General features: G+C 44.1%; 1 long non-coding RNA gene and 1 pseudogene across 1 annotated transcript; one reads left to right on the forward strand and one right to left on the reverse strand.

Annotated features, from left to right (window-relative positions):
- Positions 1-569: 569 nt before the first annotated feature.
- On the reverse strand, positions 570-4895 carry LOC113606855 (uncharacterized). The gene is made up of 2 exons (XR_003427722.1): positions 3409-4895; positions 570-2538 (listed from the first exon to the last, which is right to left on the reverse strand). It is a non-coding gene; the product is annotated as an uncharacterized LOC113606855 (long non-coding RNA).
- Positions 4896-5809: 914 nt separating this feature from the next.
- Positions 5810-7765, forward strand: LOC113606268 (putative transcriptional regulator encoded by LINC00473; annotated as a pseudogene).
- Positions 7766-26547: the final 18782 nt, after the last annotated feature.

Consider the following 26547-nt stretch of genomic DNA (forward strand, 5'->3'; position numbering starts at 1 on the left):
ATGGCCACTGAGCCTGCATGTCTGGAGCCTGTGCTCCGCAACGGGAGAGGCCACAACAATGAGAGGCCGGCGTACCGCAAAAAAAAGTTCAGTTAGAAAGTTTCAGTGAACGCCAAAATGGTAGCTCAGAAGCAACTTCAAAAAAATAGATTTTTCATTTTTCAGGTCTCTCTGTTTCGGTTCATAATTTCTCCTAATGCTGGATTTGAAATATAATATTGAGGCGGCCAGGAGAGAGGCTGCTCGGCTGTTTCAAAGTTAGGAGAGGTGTTGGGAAACACACAACTCTGGGTTAGGAATGTGCTGTGGCCACTTTTTGCTCTTATAAAAATAAGTGGCCAAGGAAACACACAGAAAAGTTTTCCTTAGCAAAGTGAGTGGAGCCGCGTTTTCGGGCCTCGTGGCCTTGGGGGACCCGGGCGAGATAGTTCAAGGCAGCCGCAGACCCAAGTCCACACCGGGCTGTCCTGCTGGGGTGGGGTTAGAGGGGTGTGGCTTCCTGCCGCTCCCAAAGCCCTTAGGCTTTTGGTGACTTTTCCGTATTTCTTTAAGATGACAGAATGAAAATCTAAGGCAAAAATGTCACAGGTTTTATTGTCATAATAATATTGAAGGACAAGCCCGATAGAGGTGGCAAGTTTCAGGGGAGGTGGGAAGTGTAGGTGAAACTGAGGAGCTGTATGATTTCCCAGTGTTTTCCCCACATACTATAAAACATAAGCAGTTCATGTCATACACTTATTACCATGATTCCAACATGGAATTCCGGCAAAATCTCATCATGATTGGGTGAACCCAGCTGCCCTAGATGCTGTGCTGTTGTGCTCATTGAGAGACACGGAATTTATTAAAGTTGGGGAGACAGGATATGCACAAGCGAAACACTAAAAATGGTGCCAGGCAGCCCATGGCAGGGGCAGTGATGGCCAAGTGGGGAGAGACCAAGCGGGATAGTGGCTGAGAGGGGGGTTCCGGAGCCGGAAAGCCAACTGTGAATCCCGGCTGGGAAAATCATTCAATTTCTCTGTGCCTCACTGCTTCGTCTAAGAAATGGAGGATACCAGTCCTCACTTCAGAAGGTTACTGGGAAAAGGAAATAATACACGTTGGGAAGTACTTGACACACTGCTGGGAGCAGTACATTGCTGATGAAGGTTAACTCTTTATTATAAATTATTAGAGCAAGTGTGTGATAAAATGCCAATTGAGGAGTTTTGACTCTCTGGCTAGAACAGTGCCTGGCACATTGTAGCTCTGCACTAAAAGTTTGTTGAATGAGTAAATGGATCAAGCATCCTTTATTAAAGGAAAGCAAGGTCCCCACTTGCATGGAGAAGGCAATGGCTTGATCTGGATCTGAAAGACTCAGAGTTGTGGAGAGTTGGAAATTAAACCAGAAGAAACAGCAGGTGGAGGACACTGCTGAAGGGGGTGATCAGACCTCTGTAAATGGAAGAAGTGGTGTTGGGAGGAGACCAAACCAAAAAGGAGGATCAGAGCCATTGAAGAGGACCTTGAACCTGAGGGTGAGGAGTTGGAATTTCACATCATGCACATGTGGGTGAGGTTCCAGGAAGAGTAATCTAGCATCGCTCATGGAACCAACTGGAAGGGCAGCCAACTGCTGGTGGGAACCAAGCAAGCAGAGGTACTTCAGCGGTGAGATACCGAAGATGTGAACCAGGGCGGCAGCCAATAGCTCAGAGAGTGTCCCGAGGAGGGGGTCTCAGTCTGGACAGGACCAAGTTTGATCTAGCTATTCATCCTAAATTGAAGTTCTGTGAAGCCTCAAAGGGAAAAAGAGTACAAAGGTAATACCCTACTAGAAGACATAAAATAAATTCAGAAACAGAGTCAGCATATTGACGTTTGTTCCGTTGCTTGTGATCTAATTTGTTACTTTACAGAGCTGGTGAGTCTAGTATGATTCTGTGTCAGTTCAGAAATGGTTTTTCAGACCCTTCGCCAGCTGATGGGACACCACGAAACAGTGAGTGTCGCTTATGTCGGTCTCGAGAAAGGCCTGTAGGGCTTTGGTCCATCCCCTAAACTGACCTTTAGAGCTTGAAGGCATATACAATGATGTGACATGTTCAAGCCAGAGATAACCCACATCTTACATCATTCGAACTTATATGAGCAAATAATGTACAAAGAAATCAGTAACTTTCCGAAAAGGACACAAATACTTTCTCAAATCTGGATAAGAGACCAGATCTCCCAACTTGTACTCCAGTTTTACATTATTTCATTGAATTTTTGCCATTGGTTTCGTTTACTGTGTGGTCTGCTTCACGTCTGAGGATTTAACTAGATCAGGCTGTGAATCACCCTTTAATACGGATTTCCCGTTTTGCAGTGCTTTGGACTTCCCAGGTTCAGCTGAAGCCTGGTACGGTTTAAATTTGTTCTCATGACCACTTCCAGGCTGGCTGCCGTCTTCCTGACTCAAAAGGCCCCTTTTTGCATTCCAGATGGATCTGCTCTTCCTAGGTATTGGGAGTCTTCATGAATGCCCACTTGCAGAAAGAGCTCTCTCTGCGTGCAAAAAAAGAAGGCGCTAAGCAGAAGGAACCACCCGTGGGAAGGCTTTGAAGAACCACAGCTTTTGCCAGGATGTCCTTTCTAGGGCAGTAACAAATGCAAAACAGGTAGGCGATGCTCCCACCTTAAGACAAAATTGCCAGAAAGCAAGCTCATTTCTCATCCTCTCGACAGAAAGCATAAGATAAAGGCTGCAGAAGCGCTCGGTGTGCAAACTGTAAATGGTAAAAAGACTATAAACCACGTGACTGTGAGTGAATCATGTTGGATTAAAAACTTAACATCAAACCACATAAGCCTGTTAAAACAGTTAGCGAAGATTGGATTTTTGTGTATGTAAGGATAACTGTTGAAGCATTCTCTGGGCTCTCCTACTCAGATCATAGAGCACATTTTAAATTCTGGAAATTGGCCATATTTTATAAGTCAGTCTAACTTCACTTTTTAGGGGAGATAATATAACAATAAGGAAGTCCAGCTTAACAGCGATAAAGGAAAAACAAGAGATTGGACTAGATTCGTGCAAAATAATATTTTTTAAAGAAATCTCTTACACCAACATTCTTATTCTTCCTCATATTTTAGCCCTTATTATTATTCTATGATTATATAATATTTTATATTTTTATTTTCCCATTTTTTTTCCCCTAAGTCATTTTTACTTCCTATCAACAACAAAAAAACAGCCAGAATGATGTTGGAACTCAACAGATAACTACAAAAAAGAGAAATTTTATAACATCCGACTTTCTCAGCATTCATATAGGGTTATTTTGGTAAAAATAGGTTTTTTAATCAATTTTCTTAAGGACTGGACTGTTCATCATACTTTGATATTCAAATCATGTTGTTTGAGGACCCTACCCCATCGTCATCCTTGTTGATTCTCTCTTCCCCCATCTGGTCTGACTGTCAGCTTCCACCCTGTCCATGGAGCGTATGGTTAGGGCACATCTCTCACATGACTCACAGGCTTCCTGAAATCTTCCAGCTCTTGAAAGAATTGCAGTTTCGTTTTGCAATCCATTGGCATTGAATTCTGTCTTAACGTATCCATTAGCAAAAGTAGCAAAGACTGACAAGCAAAGGTATTGATGAGATGGTCTGGGATACACGTTCCTGTGGAGTGGGGAAGGCTTGAGTGAGGACTCAATTCCTTAGGTATTCAATTCCTTCGGGAAAATGTGTTACAAGGACTTCTGCTTTCCTACCCAACCTTGTAACTAGGGGATCAGATACCAATTTATTTTCACAACAATACTTCAAGCAAGGTATTATTATCCCCACTCTACAGATGAAAAAACTTGAAGCTGGGAAAGTTCATTGATCTGCACGAGGTCCCGCAGCTCATAAGCTGGTGGCCTGTGGAGCGTGGATGTGGATCCAAACGGGGATGACTCCAAGGCCAGCTCGCCAAGGCCAGGGAGAAGGGGAGAAGCACTGCTCCCTATCCGGAAGCAGAGGAGTGCAGCCCAGTCTTCCCAGGCGGTGAATCCATCAGTGTAGACACCACAGATGGGGCTTCCACTGGGCCTTCCTCAATTCCTCTCACCCTGTCAGGGTAGAAGGAGGGCAGGGGTGGTGTGGCTCCCAGCTCCCGCAAAGGAGAGGCACGGGGGGGTCTGACCCTCAGACAGTGGTCCTCGAAGTCTGCCCCAGCAGCATCAGTGTCGCCTGGGAATGATAGAGATGTAAATTCTGAGTCCTACGCCCCAAACACACTCCCACTGGTGGGTTTCAGTTACCACTGTGACGTCACTAATGCAGAGTTGGGGAGAGATATACACACACAACCAGTTCTTCCAAGGGGAGTGGGCAGTTACTTCTGCTGTCACGTGATGTCTGCATTCCTCAGATTCAACCCACTGGCAAAATTGTGCATTAAAAACCACGGGACTTAGAGTAAAATGCAGTCAGGGCCACAACACTCAAGAATTTGTAGTGACACTTAATAGAAAGATAGTAACTCAATAAAAATGGCAGCACAGTTTGTCCATGGTAACTGGTTAAGAAATGTGTGGAGACTGTGATAGATGTGTCACTTCGGAAAGGTCACCTTGATAAAGTCTGAAGTTTGCTTGTAGAAGTGAGTGCTTACAGTGCTGGGGCCCCGCCATGCCCAGCACCCTGTCTGCAAGGGGAAGAGAATAAGAGAGGGGGAGAGAGAAAAACGATCCCAAGAGCAAAAGAACAGGAAACAGAGGGAAAAATACAAAATAGGGGAGAGTACAGGGGAAATTGAGAACAGGGAGACCGAGGGGGAAGGAGTGCAGCTGATGTCACACAGAAGTAACATCAGGAGGGTCTTCTGAAACCAGACAGGAAGGGTCCCACCAGCTGCGGTGGGGGTGGCTCGTCGTCCTGGTGACCCGAGCGCGTGTGCCATTTGTGTGCTCCTGCTTCTGTCACCTGGGTTCTCAGGGATGAAACACACGTGAGCAAACTGAAATTCACGTTTTGCTCAAGTTGTTTCCTAATGTATCCATCATGCTGGGACAAATCCTCAAGCGTCAGAGCAAGCACCCCGAGCAGAACTGGCTGCATTTACACCCTGGAAATGGGCAAATCCTTCAAGTCAGGGCTGCCCCCCGCCCCCGCCCCGCCCCATGCACCTGTTAAATCCTTACCAGCACACTGCTGGTTGTAAAACACTGAATGGAGTAGTTGGTATGTACTAAGTGCCTAATAAGTGCCTAAGAATTAATGTACTTTTCCCCAGGCGGAAGGCAAGTGGGATTCACGAAACAAACTGAAACTAGAAAGTAGACCAGGCAAAGCAGGTGCCCCAGAACTGGAGCAGAGTAGCCAGCACAGATGTGTGGGGTCCCGCTGCAGACAGAGAGGGAAATAGTAACTTCCAGAACACATCTACTCTACCATCCCCTGCAGATGCAAAGAGACACTAAAGAAAATGTGTCACAAATTTTTAGCATCTTTTGTAATTATTTTCAAGGTGGAAACAAAACAGGGAATGATAATAAGCTCCAGTGAGACTTTAATTATTTTGTGAAGATTTTTTTTTTATCATAAATTGGCATTTCAAACTCTCCTGCCAACTCCCAGTGCATACATGGTTTACTACGCTTGCTTGTTGGCAAGCCCAAATGGGATATTTAATAAATGACTCAGCAGCATACATTTATCGAACAAGATTTTATGAGGAAAAACAAAATGTACGTGTTTTTAGGGTGCTTGCCATCAAACATGAGCAGTAACATCTAACTCATAAATCATCGTGCAAACAGCATGGCAAGATGAATGCTACATGGATGCAGAAGAGAACAAAGACCACGTGAGTTGGAAGAGAATCCCTCTGCCTGGCGTCTCCCAGAAGTCATCACATATGGTGCGGTATTTGAGTCTGGCCTCGAGAAGAGGGGAAATTGCAGGTGGAAGACAGACTCTGTGTGGAAGGGCAGCAAAGCCTGGAGCGTTTTCAAAGGACTGGAATAAGTTTGGTTTGGGTAGACAGTTTATGAAGGGGTATCTCTGTACCTCTTGCAAGACAGTACCTTCATGGCTGTAGAAATGGAGAGACTTCTGTTGGTTTCAGGCAGACTTGTCACACTTTCCTTATTACAGGTTTACTGTTAATGAATTATTAATAGCTCTCATTTACCGATCATCATTCTGAGTGATCATTTTCTCACTCAATCTTTACAACAACCCTATGAAGTCGGTAATATTACTATCCCTCTTTTAGATGAGGACACTGAGGCAGGAAGAGTTTAAGTAACTTGCCAGAAATCACACAGCTACTGAGTTTCAGATTTGGGGGCAAATCCCAGTCGGGGCTCCTAACCGTCCCACTCTACTGCCTGCAGGCAGTTCTCAGGTTGATGTTGGATGATGTTTCTTGAAAAGACACTATGAAGATGAAGCAATTTAAGTTCTGTGCTTTTCATAGAACACGTTTTCATAGAAAAAAATGAGCTATTATTGCATCAAAATCTGGAGAAAATGAGCTTTATTCCTTTATTTCATCAGTGACAAAGGTTATGGAATTGTGCACATCATTAGCTCATTCCCAGTAACTAATCACGTTTCACTTCGTTCAAGACCTTTTAAAAAATGGAAGCTATGGGCTGAGGGTGGAATGGCTCAGAGCTCTAGGGAGAACCTGCAGGGAGGCACAGGCCAGAGAAGGGTCCTCAAGAAAGAGGATCAGAGCCTGGAAAGGATTGCTCTGTGGGCCATGTCTGCAGAAAGTGACGAAGTGAATCCTGGAACCATACACCCAAATGTATCAGTGCTGTAAGTGAGAGTGGGACCACCAGTCCTGCAGATTCATCACGATGGAAAACTGCACCAGAGCCTCACATGAACTTTCCAAGAGCAAATGTATAAGAGGCAGGGCTGCTCTTTCCAGTTGGTTCCACCTTCCAATAGGAAATGGATTTGGTCACTTTTCCCTGATTATGCTTTCTCCTTGGCCTGGTTGTAGGCAAGCAGCTGCCAGTACGTCTGTGTGCTCCCTGGATTAGCTTCCACTGCATGTGTTTTAATAGTCTTCCTTTTTCCACATTGATTCAGGCCAACCCTGTCTGCAAAGACTCAGTCTAATAAAAGCTTGAGTCTGGGTGCTACAGAGTGGAAATGTGCTAAAGATGCCATAATATATGGCTGAAAGAGCCTTTATTCTGAATGCGAAGGAGACACCTGGTAAATCCTCTTGAATAAAAAAACAGCTGGCGCCCATGTGCTCAGCTTCAGGTGTCTCCAGCTTAAAGGTGGGTTGTCATCGCTGTGAGGTTTACCAGTTGCCTCCACTGTGCAGATGTGGGATTGTTGAGAGCTGAGGATCCTATGACCTCCTCACTCCCAGGGCCTCAGTCCCAGGGCCCAAGAACCGGAGGTGGTTTGTACTTGGAGTAATCAACATATTCAGTGGCAAAGGATGCTTCCATTGTTGGAGCTGATTCTGTCTGATTCTCCATGGAGGTCTTATGGCTCCTGTGAGGAGTAAAGAGGGTTTTGGAGCTAGGCAGACTTGGGCTACCATCCGGTCCTGAGTTATGTGAGCTTAAGCAAGTGACTTAACTTCAAGGAGGACCATTTTTCTCACCTAGTCTCCCTCTGAAGATTATTATGAAGACAAGATAATACGTGTAATATTTCAAACATTATCTATACAAAGTATAGATAGAATTTATTTTACAGGAATGAAAATACCAGAAGAAAACAAATGATAAAATGTAAACAATTCATCTGTTTCATTTCTTCTTTTTAAAAATTGAATATAGAAATTTATTATATGTGTTTACACAGATATTTTTATACATGCAAAAATATGGGATCTTGGGCTTCCCTGGTGGCTCAGTGATTCAGAGTCTGCCTGCCGATGCAGGGGAAACGGGTTCGTGCCCCGGTCCAGGGAGATCCCACATGCTTGGGTACCGCAAAAAAAAAAAAAAAAAAAAAAAAGGGGATCTCATAATGCTGTTTGTTGATTTATAGATGTAAATATATACACATATACATGTACAGGTATCCTTCACTATATGAAATCTCATTATCTGAACTTGTTATCTGAACTCAAGAAGAGGATTTGGAAAGAAAGGGATATTCGTATATAGTACACACAGCTTTTAGGTTATACATGTTTTGTATGCCTTGGCTCAAGTGACAGTACTTCCTAGAAATATCACTAAGTAAACTGATATACTCTAATTAATTCTTCATACTGGCTGCATAATATTCTGTAGTTGTACTACATTCTATTCATTTTCCTATCAATGGTCATTTACTTTGCTTCCAGTTATCTGAGGCTGTATACAATGCTGCAATTAATATTCTTGTATATACATCCAATGTGCTGAAGATTTTACTTCTCCAAATAAAATTTCATTTCCAATCTCTAAACAGAATTTTCTCTCCCATTTTATCCAGTGTGCCCTTCCACACACATGCAGATCAGTTAACCTGTTATTGTTATACCCTGATTACTTCCAGACTTTATTTCCTGAGTACATGCTTTCAAGGGATTCAGAGACAAGTGTTTTGGAAAACATCAGGGCTCCCCACCCTGAAGAAAGCCCTGGGCAGGTTCCCTGAACTGAAATAGTAGCCCAGGGAGGAGGGCTCCATCATCCAATGAGCACTAGGGCCCAGGGTGTCCTCACCTCAAACTCTTCCAAGCTTAGTAACATTTTAGCCTAAAGTCATCTTTCTGGCATGGTTTCATTCAAAAATATATAGCATTTCAATAAAATAGGTAAATTATATACAGAATAGCTATTTTAATGAAAACAGCAAGAGATATGAGTTGATGTCCTCTCTATTGGAGTTGAAGACTTAACCATATTTCTGCAATTTATTCAGGGGTGCCCATAACTGCTAATAAATTCTATACTATAGTTTTATGAAACCGTGTTAGCTTTTGATGACCAGCTGTTCTGGTTATGTCATCGGGTTGTTCTGATTCTGAGCTGGTTTCATCTGGGTGTTTTACCTCGAGTTACCGACGTGTTCATGGTTGTGCTTCAAGGGTGCCAAAGCTCTTGACTCAGTTTGCAAATCTTCTTGACTTACTGGGGAGGTGAGAATGCAGTATATTTAGACTTTTGATATTTATAGACCAGTGTTTGACTTCTAAAGTCTTTATGGAGAGAGATTAAGAGGGAAAGAATGACTTATGATCCATCTATGGCATAGGATCTGTGCATATGTCTGGATTTTTAAACATTTATTATCTGACGTCATACAGCAGAAGCTGGTTTACAGGGTCCTGAATTTAAGACTTGAGAGGTAAGAATCTCTGAAATTGTCAAGACTATTGTTATTAGCACTTATGAAAAGGCCAGTTTGGCTTAGTGCAAGTAAATTATTAGTTATATCCTGTTTAGACAACTTGGGTAATTTTATGTTTAAATTGTGAATTGCTGCTCTTGACGACAAGCTTTGTATAACTGACAGCAGCTTATTCTCAGCTGGTTTTCACCTGTTTGTCAAAATGACTATTCACTATTCTTTCACTGAATAATTACTGTTGACTCTCCGTTCATTCAACAAATATTTATTGAATCCTACTATGTGCCAAGCACTGTAGAACCTGTAACAACGTCTTAACATATACTCTTCCAATAAATAAACTCTTCCAATAGATAAATAAATAAATTCCAATAGATATTTCTTTCATAAGTTGTAAAGAATTGCTCAAAACTAAATGTATTACCTTCTCTTCCCAATTCCTCCTCTTCACTCCCTGCCCCATCTGCTTTTTTTTCTTCTTAAAATTATTACCATCCTCCAAAATTTATGAGCTGAAAACCTCAAATCTTTCCTGATTTCTTTCTCTCACTACCTATATCCAAATAATTACCAGACCCTCTATTTTTCCGCCCTAGAAAGATCTCTCAAAAATATCCCCTATAGTAAAAATTTTTAAATCTTCCTAAAAATTAAAAAAAAATATATCCCTTCTCCTCAAGTTCCATGATCCTTGCCTTAGTTTAGACCAGAATCATATCCTGCCTGGGCTTTCTTGCCAACAATCTCCTCCCTTAGAAGTCCATCTCCTCTTGGGACTTCCCTGGTGGTCCAGTGATAAAGAATCTGCTTTCCAATGCAGGGAACACGGGTTTGATCCCTGGTCGGGGAACTAAGATCCTACATGCCGCAGAGCAACTAAGCCTGCGTGGCACAACTACAGAGCCCACGTGTCCTGGAGCCTGCGTGTCACAACTAGAGAGAGAAAACCCGCACACCACAACTAGAGAGAAGCCCAAGTGCTTCAACGAAGAGACTGCGTGCCGTAACGAAAGATCCCTGTGCCACAACTAAGAACCGACACAGCCAAAAAAATAAGGAAAATAAGTAAATATTAAAAAAAAAGAAGTTCATCTCCTCTCTACTGTCAAAATAGTTCCAAATTCAAATTTGATCCTGTCTTTCTCCTGGTTAAAACCAACAGTGGCTGCCCATTGGCTGTAAGATAAAGTCAGATCTCCTCTGGGTGCACGCGATGGCCTTTGTCGCCTAGCCCCGCTTTTCCAGAAACCTTCTACGTCCTTCACACGCACACATACCTTCAGTGCTTTGGTGTCTCTGGAACTTTGCCCACACTTCTTCTTCCTTTGGAACCACTTCCTCCCATCCTTCCCCTCTTCCCTGCTCTACCTATAATCTTCTCATTCTTCAAGGAAGCAACCCAAACGTGGCCTCACTGGCCAAGTCTTCCCTGCCCTCTCTTGCTGGTGGTGGGCTTCTCCTTTCTGGAGCGACCACCTTCATGTCTCTGGGGCCCTTTTCACGTGTTGGTTTACACCTCTGCATCCACCACCAGATCGTGTACTTCTTCAGGGAAGGAGCGACATCTTATCCATGTTTGTAGCTTCATGGAAGCAGTGTCTCACACATAGGAATCTTTCTGGGCCCTGAATTTGCCACCATCTTGCATGCTTTACGTTGAGGAAGTCACTTGGTTACACGTTTTCCCCTTTAATGTAATGGAAGTATACTGCCTGTTATATATCACATGGGGTTATATGAAACGTGATAAATGCAATAATTTGTATAAAAGTGTTGCTCAAACTGAAGTTTTTATCCAAAAGTAAGGTATTATTATTATTGCTGTTGTTGGCGTTTTATCCTATTTACGGTTTTGTTACTGAAAGTCGGGTCCAGCTGCTGGCCACTGGAAAACCAATACTTGAGAGGCAAGATTGGTGGAAAGGGAAGTTTGCTTTATTCCGGAGGCTGGCAACTGGGGCAGAGGGTGGACTCGTGTCCAAAGGCTGACTCCCCACTGACCAACAGTGGGCAAGAGCTTTTAAAGGGAAATTTGAGGGGTGTATAGGAGGGGGGAGGGGGCTCCATGCAGAAACAGCACAGTCAGCTCTGACAGTCATTTTGAAATTGTCATGCTCATCTTGATTGTATTAAGTACAGTTAGTCTTCAGTTCCAGGGTTGGTTTTTTCCCATTTCTTTGAGGCCGGTTCTCAGAATTGTGGCAGTTTTTGTCGTGGCTACCGTCTGCTCATCATGTAGTTAACTTCTTCCACCTGGTGGGGGTTTCAGTATCTATAAGACAGCTCACAGGATGGGGCTCAGAATATTATCTATAGCCCTCGAGGAGGAGTTCAAGGTCCTTGACTTTGCTTAATGACTCAACTATTATTATTTTGTGTTCTTTGACTGCTTTACTTTGCTTCTGTATTTTCTCACTTCTCTGATTAAACTTATTCTTTGACTAGAGTTTTTCTACAGACAAAAGGCGGGCGGAGGACATGGGGGGAGAAGTACCATAAGGTTCTGCTCCTTTCAATATTTTTTCATGATTTTCTTTAAAAAATTTTCTATTTTATTTTTTTATTGAAGTATAGTTTATTTACAATGTGTTAATTTCTGCTGTACAGCAAAGTGATTCAGTTATATATATATTCTTTTTTCATGTTTTTTTCCATTATGGTTTATCCCAGGATATTGAATATAGTTCCCTGTGCTGTACAGTAGGACCTTGTTGTTTATCCATCATGATTTTCTAATAGCAAACTCAAGGCATGCGCCCACCTCCCTGCTTACAGGACGGCTGCTACATTGAGGGCGTGTCAAGGTCACTCCTATTGGAATGCTTCTGATGGTACCTCACAGGAATGTCCTCACAGGAATGTTCCACAAGAAATGTGGAACTTATCCCGAATACCAGGGCAAGTGCAACAGTATTCGCTGGATCAATACCAACTCTGCCCTTCCCAGAAACAAGCAAACGTGAGGTGGGAGGAGGCATTTGCCCCATCCTTCATCCTTCCTGGTTTCCACGCACTTTCCAGCCACCATGCAATGTAATCTACAGAGGAGGAAGCTTTACAAACGTCTCATTTTCTTTCATTTTGTTCCCTACACCAACCACTTTACTAATAGTCAGTTATTGGATGCCTACAAACAGCAAGGCTGTGGCTGGAATTAATTTCTTGGTGAGCAACTACTGTGTGCATGGACTTAATGCACAGGGTTTAAGGCCGTCCTCCCAACAGCCCTAAGGAGGGAGGGATTATTTCCCTGGTAGGCAAGAAATCAGGAGCTCAAAGAGGCAGTCCCTTGCGGAAGGACACAGCTCTCATGGGAGCAGTTTGGCTGCACGTAGAGCTCTGTGGCTTCCCGTGCCCTCTCCCCACTGTTTAATTCCTCTTCTGTCATCGCAGCAGACAGGAGGGAAGCTTCTCAGTCACAAGGTCCAAAGCTCTCACTTTTCCAACCCCCAAAACCGCTTTTGGGCGTTCGGTGTTCAGCGTCTGAGTAATTACTTATCCCTCTTTTTTAAAAAAAAACAAAATTGAAGTGTAGTTGATTTACAATGTCACATTAGTTTCAGGTGTACAGCACAGTGATTCAGTTATATGTGTGTATATATATATATATTTTTTCAAATTATTTTCCCTTATAGGTTATTACAAAACATTGGCTCTAGTTCTCTGTGCTGTATAGTAAGTAGGTCATTGTTGGTTAGAAAACAAAGTTATGGTTCCCAAAGGGGAAAGGGGGGTGGGATAAATTAGGATGTTGGGATTAACATATACACACATACGCATTCCTCTTTGAGGTCACAGCATCTACCATAGTCCCTAACACTTAGAAGAAGGTGCCCGACAAATGTCTGTTACTGCGAATGTAGGGGAGCCAGCGACACCGGGACCTCGAGGCCGACCCTGGGTGCCGGCACCACTAGCTTTCAAAGATGAAGACAGCTCGCCTCCTTTCCCTGCAGAGTGAGTGCCCAGCAAGAGATTTCCCCCTTGGCTCCGTCATTGTCACTCTTAAGACACTTCTTTCCTTTAGTTCTAGCAAGGCTTAAGGGCCCCTCTAGATCAAGAGTGAGGGGTTGAGCAGTCCACGGCCCTGTGCTCTGCAGTTAGATGGAGGGTGTCCGAGCACTTGCTGGCCTGACTGCTCGCTAATTCTGCAGAGGCTTCCAGAAGGTTCTGTGGCAACCACATACAAGCCCACTCTTCTCTTGGGCTCTGTTTGGTTCCTCAAACCCTATTTTAGTCTCATCCTTCAATAAATCTGCTCATAGGGTAAATAAAAATGATTCTCCTGCAGGGAACTTTGAGATCTCATTTCTGACTCAGATGAAGACCCTTGAACACGTGTCTGTGAGATGCCCACAAATGTCCAGTGCTTTTCCCCTTTTCTACCTAAGTCTGAGCCTTAATATACTTACTTTTGATATATAATGTATACGATATATATAATTATGTATTAATATTATATATAAATATTAACTATATAGCGTACCTTTTAAATATTACATATAATTTGTGTATATATGTATTTATTACTTAAAATACAATTAATTTATATTGTTCTCCTTAATAATATGAATGAAAGAAAAGTGAGAAAATACAGACATAACTAAGAGAAGATGCAAGCCCTCTTGAATTCCACCCACAGACCAACACATAGAATAACTGTGAACGTTCTTCAAACTTTCTGCATATAGTCATTTACACATTTATATTTTTTCCAAAAATAATGTTTTATTGTGGTTATATTTATAAACTGCCTTTAAAAAACTTACTGTATTATAATTATCTTTCCATATCACTAACATACTTTCATGTTATCATTTTAATATATACATGTGAATAATTTAACCAATCTTCTGTTGTTGGCTTTTAGGCCATTTGTAACAATAATTGTTATAGCCCAATCTTTAACTGCATCCTTAATTACTTTCTTTGGCTGAATTACTGGTAGTTTAAGAGCTGGCCTAAACTTTTTGAAGGATCTTAGTATCCTTCCAATAAGTTTGTTCTATAGCTATAGTAGCTGGAGGAAAACCCAGCAACCTTTCTCCCTCCCTGAGCAGGCCTTGGTGTGCAACTGCAAAATCTGTAGAAGTGCAACCTATTTCTATTAGAAAATTAAATCCTTTTTGACGTGAAGTAGAATATCCTTATTGGGAAAACAATGATTTGCAGTAGCTCTGAGGTTTAAAGAGTTTGCAGTGAACTGTGAAGTCATCTGAGGATAAGGACAGCCGAGTCTGCCTGAGGGTCCTGGATGTTTGGCGCTAGGTGGGCTGACGTGTAACGTCTGATCCTCCTCGGGTGGGACGCTGTGCTCTAATGATCCAGGGCTGGAAGCCTGGCTTGTTTTGTCTCTCCTGTTGTCCAGTGCAGGGACCTGCAGGGGGAGTGTGAACACAGGTGCGTCCAATCTCACAATCAGGATTGCTCAGTTAACTGCAAACTGGGATTTTTAAACGTCAACTGAATGTTTTTGACTTTTCCATTTAAACTGGAACATTTGCGTTGGAGAAGAATTTAGACATTGATACAAACACTATGAAAGAAATCAAAATAGCAGTGCTTTCTCAGTACTAAAGGACACAAGCGCATTTAATTCTAGGTGAATGTGGTTAAAGGGTGTCTTTTGCTAGATTAGAAGGGATGGATTTAGTGCCAAGCAAGAACTACATGACTTCTAAGCACAACTGGCTCTGTCAAAACCTCTGGTCTTGCCTTGCCCTTGAGCCTCACCTGCATGTGAAATCAAGGACCACACGTCAGCAAGTGCAGCTGATCCTTCACTCACCTCACTCTGCCAGGGGGCGCTTCAGGTGGAAACCTCAGGCAGAATGCATCTGCGAAACTATTGTCCCGGGATCGTCTCTGCACACCGGCCAAGAAATCATATTTTTAAAACCTTTTATTTCGAGATAAATGTGGATCTTCATGCATTTGTAAAAAATAATACAGAGAGGTCCCCTATACCCCTTATCCAGTCTTTCCAGTGGTAGCAATTTGCATAACTGTGGAACAGTATCACAGCAGAAATCAACATTATATAAGCAAACCATCTTACTCAGCTTTCACAGGTTTTACTTTCACTTGTTTGCGTATTTAGTTCCATGCGATTTTAACCTATGAGTAGAATTGTTTGACCACCATCATAATCAGTGTGCACAGCAGCTCCGTCACAAGGATCTCCCCCTTTAAGAGAGACAGCTCCCTCCCTTTCTCGCTCTGACAACTGCTAATCTGTTCTCTATCTCTATAGCTTCGTCATTTCGAGAGCGTTATATAAATGGAATCTTATCCTACACAGTCTTCTGAAACTAGCTCTTTTCGCTCAGCACAGTATCTGGAGACTCATCCACGTGTGTCTGTTGCTGCGTAGTGTCCGTGGCAGGGAGGGACCACAGTTTGTCTCACCCACTGGAGGACATCTGAGTTCTTTCCAGTATTTTTATTGGACATCTGAGCACAGGTTTTTGTATGAACGTAAGTCTTTGTTTTGTTGGGATAAATATTCAGGAGCAACATTGCTGGGTCATATGATAAATGAATGTTTAGCTTTGAAAGAAACCGCCGAACTATTTTCTGGAGTGGCTGCACCGTTTTGCATTCCCACCAGCAATGCAACAATGATCTAGTTTCTCTGCCTCCATGCCAGCATTTGGTGTTATCACTAGTTTCTAAGATCTTACCCATCCGATAGGTGTGTCATGATAGCTCGTGGTGGTTTTCATTTGCATTTCCCTCATCGTTAATGATGTTGACGAGCTTTTCGTGGGATTATAAACTCCATCATCAGCACACATCGCACTTTTGGGCAACGCTTCTTTCCCAGCAATATGAAAAGAAGCAGCTAGTTTGTGGCGTCACAATTAGGGTAGCAGCAGTTTTTGCTCGTGCAATTCGTGTCTGCTACCACCTCCCCAAGCCTTGAGGTAACATCCTGGTTTTTTTTTTCTCCTTTTTGGGGAGATGTTCCCTGTTTCAGTGGGTTAGGGAATTTTCACATTTTGCTCCCTGTGAATTGTCTCCTTTACCTGTGTAGACATGAGGGCTTGTGCATAAAGTCCGGCCCCAGAGTTTGCACTACAGGCCTCTGGGATGCTGGTTTCCCGCCTGGGGCTGTGAGGCGCGACTCGTGGGGGAGGGAGGCTGGTTCTGATGTCCTCCAGGCGAAGGCCTCCACTCTTGGCACAGAACCAGTGACTCAACCTTTTGCTACCCATTCACAAGACTGGACCCAACGTTTCCAAGGTGGAGAACACTTCTGTGGGCCGATCTACCTCCCCCTTGGCAATGCCGCGTCGGCACACTTACCTTCCTGACTCTGAATCAATGCGGGGCTCACGGGAGGGGTCAGAGTCGGTTCAGCTTAACCCTCACATTCTCATAAACTCTCCCGTGCTTTTTCACAAGGCCACCCGAGGGGGTTTGGCTATTCTTGAAAATTGGTGTCATTGCTTGATCAGTTGGAGAGCACGTATATTGTCCTAGTTTAAAAAAAAGAGAGAAAAATGGGTCACTCCTAATCTGCATATCTAACTATCAAATATTGAAGACACCCTTCGTTTACTGTTTTACTTTTTAAGACACGCAAACTCAGCTGAGTAGCCCTGGCGGGACTCATGTACTCTGCCCCTCACCTGTGTTTGCACCACGTGGTTTAAGAGGGGCTGGTGACAAGGGAAGGTCTGACCACTCATCAGCCATCGGGAGGCTGGATCACATTGTTCCTGCTGCTTTGGAATCAGGATGGTCCTAACAGTAGAAAGTCTGTTTCTGCGATAACACTGATTTCATCTTCCATGTGTATGTTTTTTCTGGTTGGCAATCAGGCTTTTGCCCTCACAAGAGTAGGATTAGAACATAGCATTTGCTTTCACTGTTACAAAAGTGATGTCATAGAAAATTGAGAAATGATAGTTTCATTATCTGTATCTTCGTGGGTTTATATATTCCAAGGGCAGAAAGTAAATATCAGTGATATTTTTCTGTGTAGATGATGTGACTCTCACCTCAGACAAATTGAGGGCATAAACACTCCAAGGTTTAATTCTTCTTTCTATACATGTAAATATACAAATGGAAAATAATATAGTTGTTCCAACTTCATGGCATCAAACGCTTAGCACAATTAAGCAAAATTCTCCACCATTTTGAAAGAAATTCTTTTAACAGCAACTTTTCTCACCCTGGCTCCCTCTTTCTAGCTACCCCAACTCCAACAGCCCAGTTCCCGGCACCACTGTTGCTTGTGCTGACTCCACACTGCTACTCACCAGCTCAGATCCCCGTGTCCATCACTGTGTCATGCCCTCACTCGCACCCTTGACCTCCCTGCCCGCCTCCTACCTCACTTTAGCAGGACCTTGAGCGTGTTGAAGTCCATCTCTCTGTCTCCACCTGAACAGCTGAAGGTGGCTGGAGAAAACACACACACACACGCACCACACAACTACACACACCACACAGCCACACACACACCCAACACACAATCACACACACACAACAGACACACAAGCACACTACACACACAACACACACCTGCACTCTACACACACCCAACACACAATCACACCACACACATAACACACACACAACACACAACATACAATCGCACAGCACATCATGCACACAACTCCTGGGGCAGAGGAGGAGCCAGCAAGGAGCCTGAGGAGACCACTGAGTTTGCAGAAAACCCAGCAGAGTGTGGTGTCCTGGGACCAGGGGAAGAAAGCATCCTGCGACAGGAAGGAGGACTGAGGGCTGGTCAGCTGGCACATGTGCCGGTGGACCAGGGAGTCTGAGGACCGGGAATTCACCACCAGGGCCAGCAACACAGGGTCGGTGCTGCCTCTGACAGAGCCGGTCCATGAGGAGGTGGGCTGAGCGTCTGATGGGAGCGGAGCCCGAGAGGGAAGCGATGGGGAGAGACTCAGGTACAGACAAGTCATCAAAGGAGTTTGCGCAAGAAGAGAATAGACGGTCCGGGGGCGTGGGGATCTTACCCAGACTCCTGGCATTCAGTTATATCTGCTACCAACAATGGCCAGAATCATGTCTCTAGTCCTGACTTCTCTGTCCCAATGTCCAGACTGTCCACCTGCCTGATGTCTCCACCTGGATGTCCAGCAGAGACCTCAGACCTAAGTCCGAGCCCCTGATGCCTCCCCAGACTCCCTTACCCTTCTGCCTCTCTTATTTCAGCAATTCCGTGCTTTCTCTTGCTCAGGCCAAAACCCTTGACATTATCTTCGATTACTTTCTTTGTCTCACATCCCACACCCGATCCCCTCAGAAAATCCTGGGGACTCAGCCTTCAGAAGCATCTGGAATCCTGCCCCTCCCTACTCACTGCTGCTTCCCGCCCCGCCCACTGCCTCTGGTACCTGACCTGCTGCCCCTAAGCCTGCCTCTCTTCTTCCACCTTGCTTCTCTACTATCTAATCTCAAGCCTGTGCCAACCTAGGTCTGTCTCAGGCCTCAGCTCCAAGCTTGCCAATCCTCCCAATCGCACTTAAAGTAGCAGCCCAAGTCCTCGGAAAGGCCAACAAGGCCGGCCTTGGCCTGGCCTGCCCCCCCCCCCCCCCCCACCACCCCCCCGGCTCACTCTGCTACGGCCAACTGGTCTGCAAGCTGACCTTTGGGCACACCGAGCCCTCTCTTGTCTCAGGGCCATTGCACTGGCTATTCCCTCCGCCTGGAGCATTCTTTCCCCAGGAATCCCAAGTATCGTTCCCTCGCCCCCTTCAGACCTGTGCTCAAACGTTACCTTTCTTTATGAGACTTAGGCCAACCGCACTGTTCATATTTCAGCTGAGCCGCAGCCCCCTGGTCTTCCTCACTGGCTCTTCCATCCACAGCACTGTCACCTTCTAACACAGCCAGTGAGGTTTAAATTTACTGTGTTATTCCTGTCATCTGACCTCACCCTCAGCTTCTAGAATGTAAGCTCCCTGAGGGCAGGGATCATGTGGTCTTTGTTCCCTGGTTTATCCCTATGTGCTTAGTAAATGAACCACCCCCAGGGCCAGGTAGCTCTCTCTCTGCTCTGTAAATGGACCATTTAAAGAGCAACATGCATCCAGCTTTAAGTCTGTTTTCACGCACAGCCCGTTGGCAGCTTAGACCTGCTTACCTTGGCTCTTACCTCTCAGCTGTTGGCGATGTTCCAGAATGGTAGCGAGGTGTGCAGGCAGGAGCTGGGGAAGCCTACCTGGGGACCCATGATCCCTAGAATGCGATCTCCGTCCTCGTGGAGAGATGGCTGCCCAGGCAGCACCCCTTAGCACCAACAGGCCCACACTTGCCCCCTGCCCGCGGGAGCTGGTTTCCAGTGCCTGACAGCCCACGTCAGAAGGTACAGGCCTTCGCTCAAGGCCAAGGGTGGTGACAAAACGAGCCTTCGGGTTATTCTGTGAGCATATATATATGGGTTATTTCTCCAAGCAGACTTGGATCACATAGAGGTTGGAGAAGATGCTGTGGTGTCTTGAAAACGAATTTATTTTACTAATATTGGTTGAGCATGGACTGGCGCTCCCCAAATGATGGGGATGCGGTAGTGTAAGATAAAACCCCTGACCCATGGAATGGAACATTCTAGTGGGTTATGCCATGTGAAACAAGTAAGTCAACAAACACAAATAATAACCTTTTAGATAATGATACAAAAAGGGAGGTGAGGGAGTACCCAGGGGTTATGGGCACAGAAAGAAAGAGTGGAAACATCAAAACCAGTTTTTTAATCAGTTTCAAAATATAACAAAGGCTGATCATGCCCATTGCTGACTTTGATTTTTGTCCTGGGATTTATAGTAAGCAGGTATAGGAGAGTGTGTGTGCGTGTGTGTGTGTGTGTGTGTGTGTGTGTGAGAGAGAGAGAGAGAGAGAGAGAGAGAGAGAGAGAAAGAGAGGGGGAGAGCCTACACTTAGAAGATAAGCATTCGATAGTCAATCAGTATAATTACACCAGGGTTAGAAGACCAGGGGCGTTGTTCTTAAAGATCAGAGTCCTTGTACAATCTGCCTCCAGATCAACAGAGTGCCGAGCGCATAGAAGGTTGTCAGTAAGAATTTGGAAGGAAGGAATAGGTGCAAAAATGCATGGGGGCAGGGAGGTAACAAAGCATTTACTGCGGAGCAGAAAGTAGATGTATGAAGGTGCTTGAGCTGCTTTAGTGTAGATCAGGAGACTTTCTCTGTAAAAGGCCAGCAGTAAATATTTTAGGTTTTATGGGCCATATGGTCTCCATTGCAGCTACTCAACTCTGCCGTTGTAGCCTGAAAGCCGCCGCAGACAACTGTAACCAGTGAGTGTGGCCGCGCCCCTGAAAAACCGTTCACCGAACAGGCAGAGTGCAAGCAGCAGTGTGTTTAGATTACTGTCGTTTTCTAGGGTGATTAAAGCGTATCTAATGACGCGTGATGTTAGAAGCCAGACCTGTAGAGACTCAGAGACTCCAAGGCATGCAGAGAACGGGTCCAGAGAAGTATCCTTTCTACCATGAGCTTTCTGAAAGTTACCAATAGCTGGGTTTCTGCCTTGGTCAGACTTTGATTGGAGCATTAGATTTGCTTTCATCTGCACAATAAAGTGCAAGGATCAGATTGAAGAGCCACTGAGTGATCAGAGTTGTAAAAATAGGATTGTAAGGATAGCTTTGGATGGGTGACCTGGGCTAGCAAACTGCAGTCGGTGGTCAGCCAACCCAGCCAGTGGCCTGTTTCTGTCGAGCCCCCAAACGAAGAACGGCTTCTACATTCTCAAAGGGTTGTAAATCGGAGGAGAAAGAGAAAGACGAGGAAGGGGTGGGGGAGGACGAGGAATAAGAGGAAGAGAACACGGAGCGAGAGACTCTTGGTGTCACTGGAAGCCTAAACTTGCTCTTTGGCCCTTGCAGAGGAAGCTGGCCGCCCTCTGACTAGAGAGTAGGAAGACCATGTTGGCAGAAGACACTTGGTCTGTGGAAGGACCAAGCACCGTCTGTTAACAGGAAATGCCAAGGGGTGCCTGGGTGGGCAGGGCTCTGAGCAGCTTCACCCCTATCGGAGCACGTGCCCCCGAGATGCCCGCACTCCCCATGCCCGGGTATAGCATCCAGTGCGGCTGCCCGGCTGCCCTGCCCGAGGGATGGTGCGTGTTCACATGCTGGGTGGACAGACGTCACTGTTGGAAAGGGAACGGGCACAGGGACAAAACTCTGGCTCTGATTTCCTCTCTAAAGAACCTGGTCAATCAGAGATGGCAGGCGTCAGATCTCTGTGCTTCCTGACAGAGCATAAGGAAGAGAAAGTTTTCAGCATTAAGATGGGCTTCTAGGGAGGGAACTCCCTTATTTTCCCATGTTTATTCAAGAATAGAGTCAGGTTTTTAAACCTTGACAATTTGCCATGTCTGTGGGTACAAAGCACTTCCCAGAAGAATGTGATTTACATTCATGCTTCTGCTGTTTGGTAGGAGCCAGAGTTTCTGTCATCTGTCGTTGAAAACAGCTCTCTGTAACTTATCACGAGGTTGCAAACACGTCCCTGGAGAGAATTTGAGTCCGTGTCACTTGTATTATTCCTTCCCAGGTGCCCTCACTGTCACCCCTGAGGGAGGCTTCGCGTGGGAAAGCCTGGGAGGAGGTGTGGTCTTTGTTCAGGAGTGCTTCTGGAAACAAGAGCTTAGCCAACTAGGTTTAAAAAATGTAAACTAACATGCTTTATTGTAGGTAAGATATTCAAATGGAATATTTAAATCCATTTTCAAATGCAGGTAGTTTAAGTGCAAAAATCAGTTTGTCATTCAAGTAATTCTATGAGAAAAAGTTGTAAATCTCAGCTGAACTGTTGGCAAGTAAAATAGTTATTGTTTGGAAAGGAGAATTTCTGGCCTTCCTTCTGGAGTCAGATAATGGGGTTTACAATCATTTAAGTATCAGTGACATTAAATCTCAATTCAATAGAGATCGACTGTGGTCCGAGGTCTATTTCTGAATGAAAATAAGCCAAAGCATTCGATTCACTTGTTTTAAACCTGGAAATGCATATCGCATTTTAATTATCCATGTCTTCCAACACTATTTGTAACTTGAGAGTGTACAACCCATGGGCAGGGGCAGGGTGTATGTGGGAACTCTGTACTTCCTGCTCAAGTTTTCTGTGAACTTAAATCTCTCATTTAAAAAAGTTTACTGAAGAAAAACTACATACACGTTTGATCCCACCTTCAAAGAGTTCTGTATGAGACCATCGTGGTTAAAAATTCCTACAGCTTCTAATATGCGGAATTCAAATTTACTTTATTCAGTCTATATTTTCTTACATCACCCTGGGATTGTTGGATTACAAACTTATTTTCCTTTTTGGAGCATTAAGTGAATTAATTTCAGTGGGCTTTCTGTATTTACTGAGCATTTATTGGGGGATGGTGAGAATGAGGCCCAACCCCCAGAGGGATAGGGAGCCGGGTCCCTCACTCGGAAGCAGATGGTTGGGTGCCTCAGTGAGAAAACACAAGCTGGAAGGCACAGCGTACTAAGATACAGATCACAGACTTCAGACCATGTAGTTTCCCCTTCAGGTGGAAATTAAATGTACACATAGATTTATAATAGTGGAAGCCAAAATCTTATTCCTAAATTTGCTCCGATTCTGCCTTAGAACTAAGCATTAGATTTCAGCATCTCCCAGGTACGGAGATTGTGCCAGGATGTGTAGCAGACACCCTTTGCAGCCATTCTCTCTCCCTACTTCTTTGCCGCTGGCAGAATCTCCCTTTGTCCCTGTTTTTACCTCCCGAGTGTCCTGGGATTGTGGCCGCCTCCTAGTCCAGGGCTGAATTGTAATTGACTTAAGACAATCATGGTAATTCAGTTACCCCTGTTAGTGGTAGTTTAGCATGGGCCATGTAACCCAGTCCTACCCTCTGTGGCAGGAGATAGTTGCTGGGAAAATGGTTTTTTCCTAGAATACAATGAAGTTTGGGGTGCGAGCCACGACCCTCTTCTTCCCTGGGATGAGTGCAGGGATGGGAGTTACTGCTGCCATCTTGCTGCAGTGGAAGGAAATCCAAACAGATTTCAACAAAGCTTTGACCCTGAGCTGCTGAGTTAGCCAACCTCGGAACCACCCAACCCTGAGACTTATGTGAAATACTAAATTCCAACTATTTAAACTATTTTTCATGCAATATTCTGCTCCCTGTAACTGAGAATATCTTATCAACACCAAACTTGGACAAGAGAGATGACTCTTTGAAGATCCCCATATGGTAAAGACAGAAGTGGTGGTGTCAGTTAACAGAGGACATTGTTTTAATTTATTATAACGACAGTACGGTTGGTCCACATCCCACAGAGCAAGTTAATATTTAATTTGTCTGACAACCACTCAGAATTGTTAATAATTGAAGACCAAAAGGAATCCATTTTTTGTTTTGTTTTCTTGTTTCTACAATCTTTTAACCCAGAGCCACACAGCGTCACTCTCAATATAGACGAGTTTAGTGCACATACAGATCTAACACAAAGCAGGAGAAAGAGGCAGCAGAAGGAAAGCACTGGTGTCTTGTTTTCTTTTCTCTTTGTCATTAGCTTTGGCTGTTCTGTTGTCCTGTAAGATGAAGCCAACAAGAAGGCTTGGCCTTAAATTCCAGTTTTGAATCTGAGTACTTACTGACCCAGTTATGGCAAAAAAAACATGTGGAAATCAAACTTGGAATTAGGTCATGGAGCCTCATGACGCTTGACAGATATTTTATGTTTTTGTTACTGGCAGATTTTGCAGAAACATGTTTAGATCAACAGATTGCAAAGTAGAAACTGGCATTAATTCCCACAATTGCTGACAATATATTTTTAAAGAATATTTAAAGCAGAATCATTATACATTCCCAAATTAATGTTCCCATAGCAATGCCACCTTGTGCAAAAGTCATTACGCATTGATTGTTATAGTTTACATCTTAAACTGGACTAAGCATTACCTTCACACCAAAATGTCTTTTACTTGTGGACTCATTCATTTTAATTCCAGGATCGTCTCAGACTTTGGATTGTTTCAGAAGTACAATAAAAAAATAGGAACTAAAAACAATGGTCATCAGCATGTCAAAGGTGCTCCGATCTTTGAGCCATGGTGTTTGAGCAGACTGAGTGATGTATTGAAGAAACAAGCTGGAGAAGCTTTGAAGTATGTGCGTGGCCATGACCTAGGCTTGTAGCAATAATCTTGGCTTTTAGGAAAGCAAAATCAGAGCACATTGGACCATGGGGTCCACTGATGCAGCATTGTGCTATCTGATTTGATGTGCAATGCCCTGGGGTCTCACCGTGCAGGAGCCTTTGAGGGCTGGCCAGGTCACTGGAAACAGGAATCGCCAAGGAGGTAGCAGTGCTCTGTCGTAGGCAGGGGAAGTGTCTTATACCTTCCTTGGTTCTGTTGTCTTGCTGCTTCTCTGCTGTAGAGAAAACATGGCCTGAAGTGTGACAAGCTGCAGCTGGGGTGGGAAGGCCCACCCTCCTTCTTTAGCCTGCTGTGATCTGTAACTCTTCATTCTAGCCTTCACATGGAATATATGGTCTATATCAGGTTTTAGGATTTCATTATATTTTCTTGTCTTATTCTCAAATTATTTCTCATCCTATTTTATAATTTTCTTAAAATTCACTGTTTTTTTTTTTTTTTTCTAATCATTACAATTCGAGAGAAGAGACCCTGTCTTCTCTCTCAGCCCCAGCCTTACACTTGTCAAACCTAATGTTTGGCTGGCCTGAGAGGCTGGGCCTCATCCTCTAAGCCTGGTTCTCACACTTCTGGTTGAACATGAGCAGTTATAGCACACATTTTCCTTTTGCAAAAGAAAGTTGGCTTTGGACGTACTCTGCAATTGTACATTTTCAACTTAGGGCTCCATGCTGATGGTTAAAAGCCCCCTTTGGGTGAATTATAAAGTGCTTAAATTATATTTGATTATTTCGGAAGAAAAATATGCAACAGGACAGTGTTTCTGTGCCTTGAAATCAGGACTGACATTCTGCTAAATTTCACTTTTTCTCTAGAAGCATCCTGACCACATCTGTCATTCAAACAAACCAGTTGTGAGACGAATTGGAAAAGAACATGGAATCCTTTTCCAAGTCTAGGTTTCTGGTCCTAAATGCACTTTGAAATACTCCCCACTCGTATAACTATCTCTTCCACACATGTGCGTGTAGGATAACTTCCTGTATGAGATTACATACTCATGGAACTATTAATAGAATGAAACCAAGATGGGTGTATCTTCCTACATGTTGGCTAATATCACTTGGTTTGAGAAAGGAGAAACTGGCCTTGGGTGGTTCATGTATCTCATCAACTTTTTCCAGAGTGGCTCCTACTGCCTGAGTTGGTGACAGTATCACTGGACATCTTCCATTTCACCCTCTCCCTTATGCCTTTGTGCAGCTGCAGCATATTCCCCCAAGATGCTGTGCCTTCCTTCTGGCATCTGTTCTGCAGCTGGGAGAAATCTCCATGGGATAACATGAAGGGCAACTTGTTTAGTGTTGTAAACCCCTTGAAGATGACAGATGCTTTAACAGGTCAAATCCTGGAATCATGTTTATGAAATTGTCCTCATAATTCTTCACGAAGCTGCACTTGGTACGTTGACCGTCTAAGGCTTGGAGGCAACTTTGAGATGTGGGGACACTCAGGAGGAAATGTCTGTTTGTTTTCCAAGTTAGTTTAGCTCACTGGTGACATCATAAGATCACTGTCACCTAGGCAATGGAACATGTTGCTATGGGAACCTCAAAACTGATAACACTGCTTTAAAATGTTGACAGTTGGAAAAGCCTCCTTTTTTTTCTATGCTCACATCAATAGAGATACATGTATTGGGGGGCTGTTTTGTTTAAAACATTAACATTTGAAGTTTGTTAATATAAACTATTTGGAGACAAATAATTTGTGACACTTAAAATATTTAGAATATTGAAAATTTGAGAAAAGTATTATCATCTAGCTGCATTAAAAGTAGCTCTTGTGGGCTTCCCTGGTGGCGCAGTGGTTGAGAGTCCGTCTGCCGATGCAGGGAACATGGGTTCATGACCCGGTCCGGGAGGATCCCACATGCCACGGAGCGGCTGGGCCCGTGAGCTATGGCCGCTGAGCCTGCGCGTCCGGAGCCTGTGCTCCGCAACGGGAGAGGCCACAGCAGTGAGAGGCCCGCGTACCGCAAAAAACAAACAAACGAACAAACAAAAAAGAAGCTCTTGTGTGCTGGAACTC

The sequence above is a fragment of the Aethalodelphis obliquidens genome, unplaced genomic scaffold (genome assembly GCF_003676395.1).
Source record: "Aethalodelphis obliquidens isolate GAN/ISIS:26980383/991018 unplaced genomic scaffold, ASM367639v1 scaffold3, whole genome shotgun sequence".
NCBI classification, from domain to species: Eukaryota; Metazoa; Chordata; class Mammalia; order Artiodactyla; family Delphinidae; genus Aethalodelphis; species Aethalodelphis obliquidens.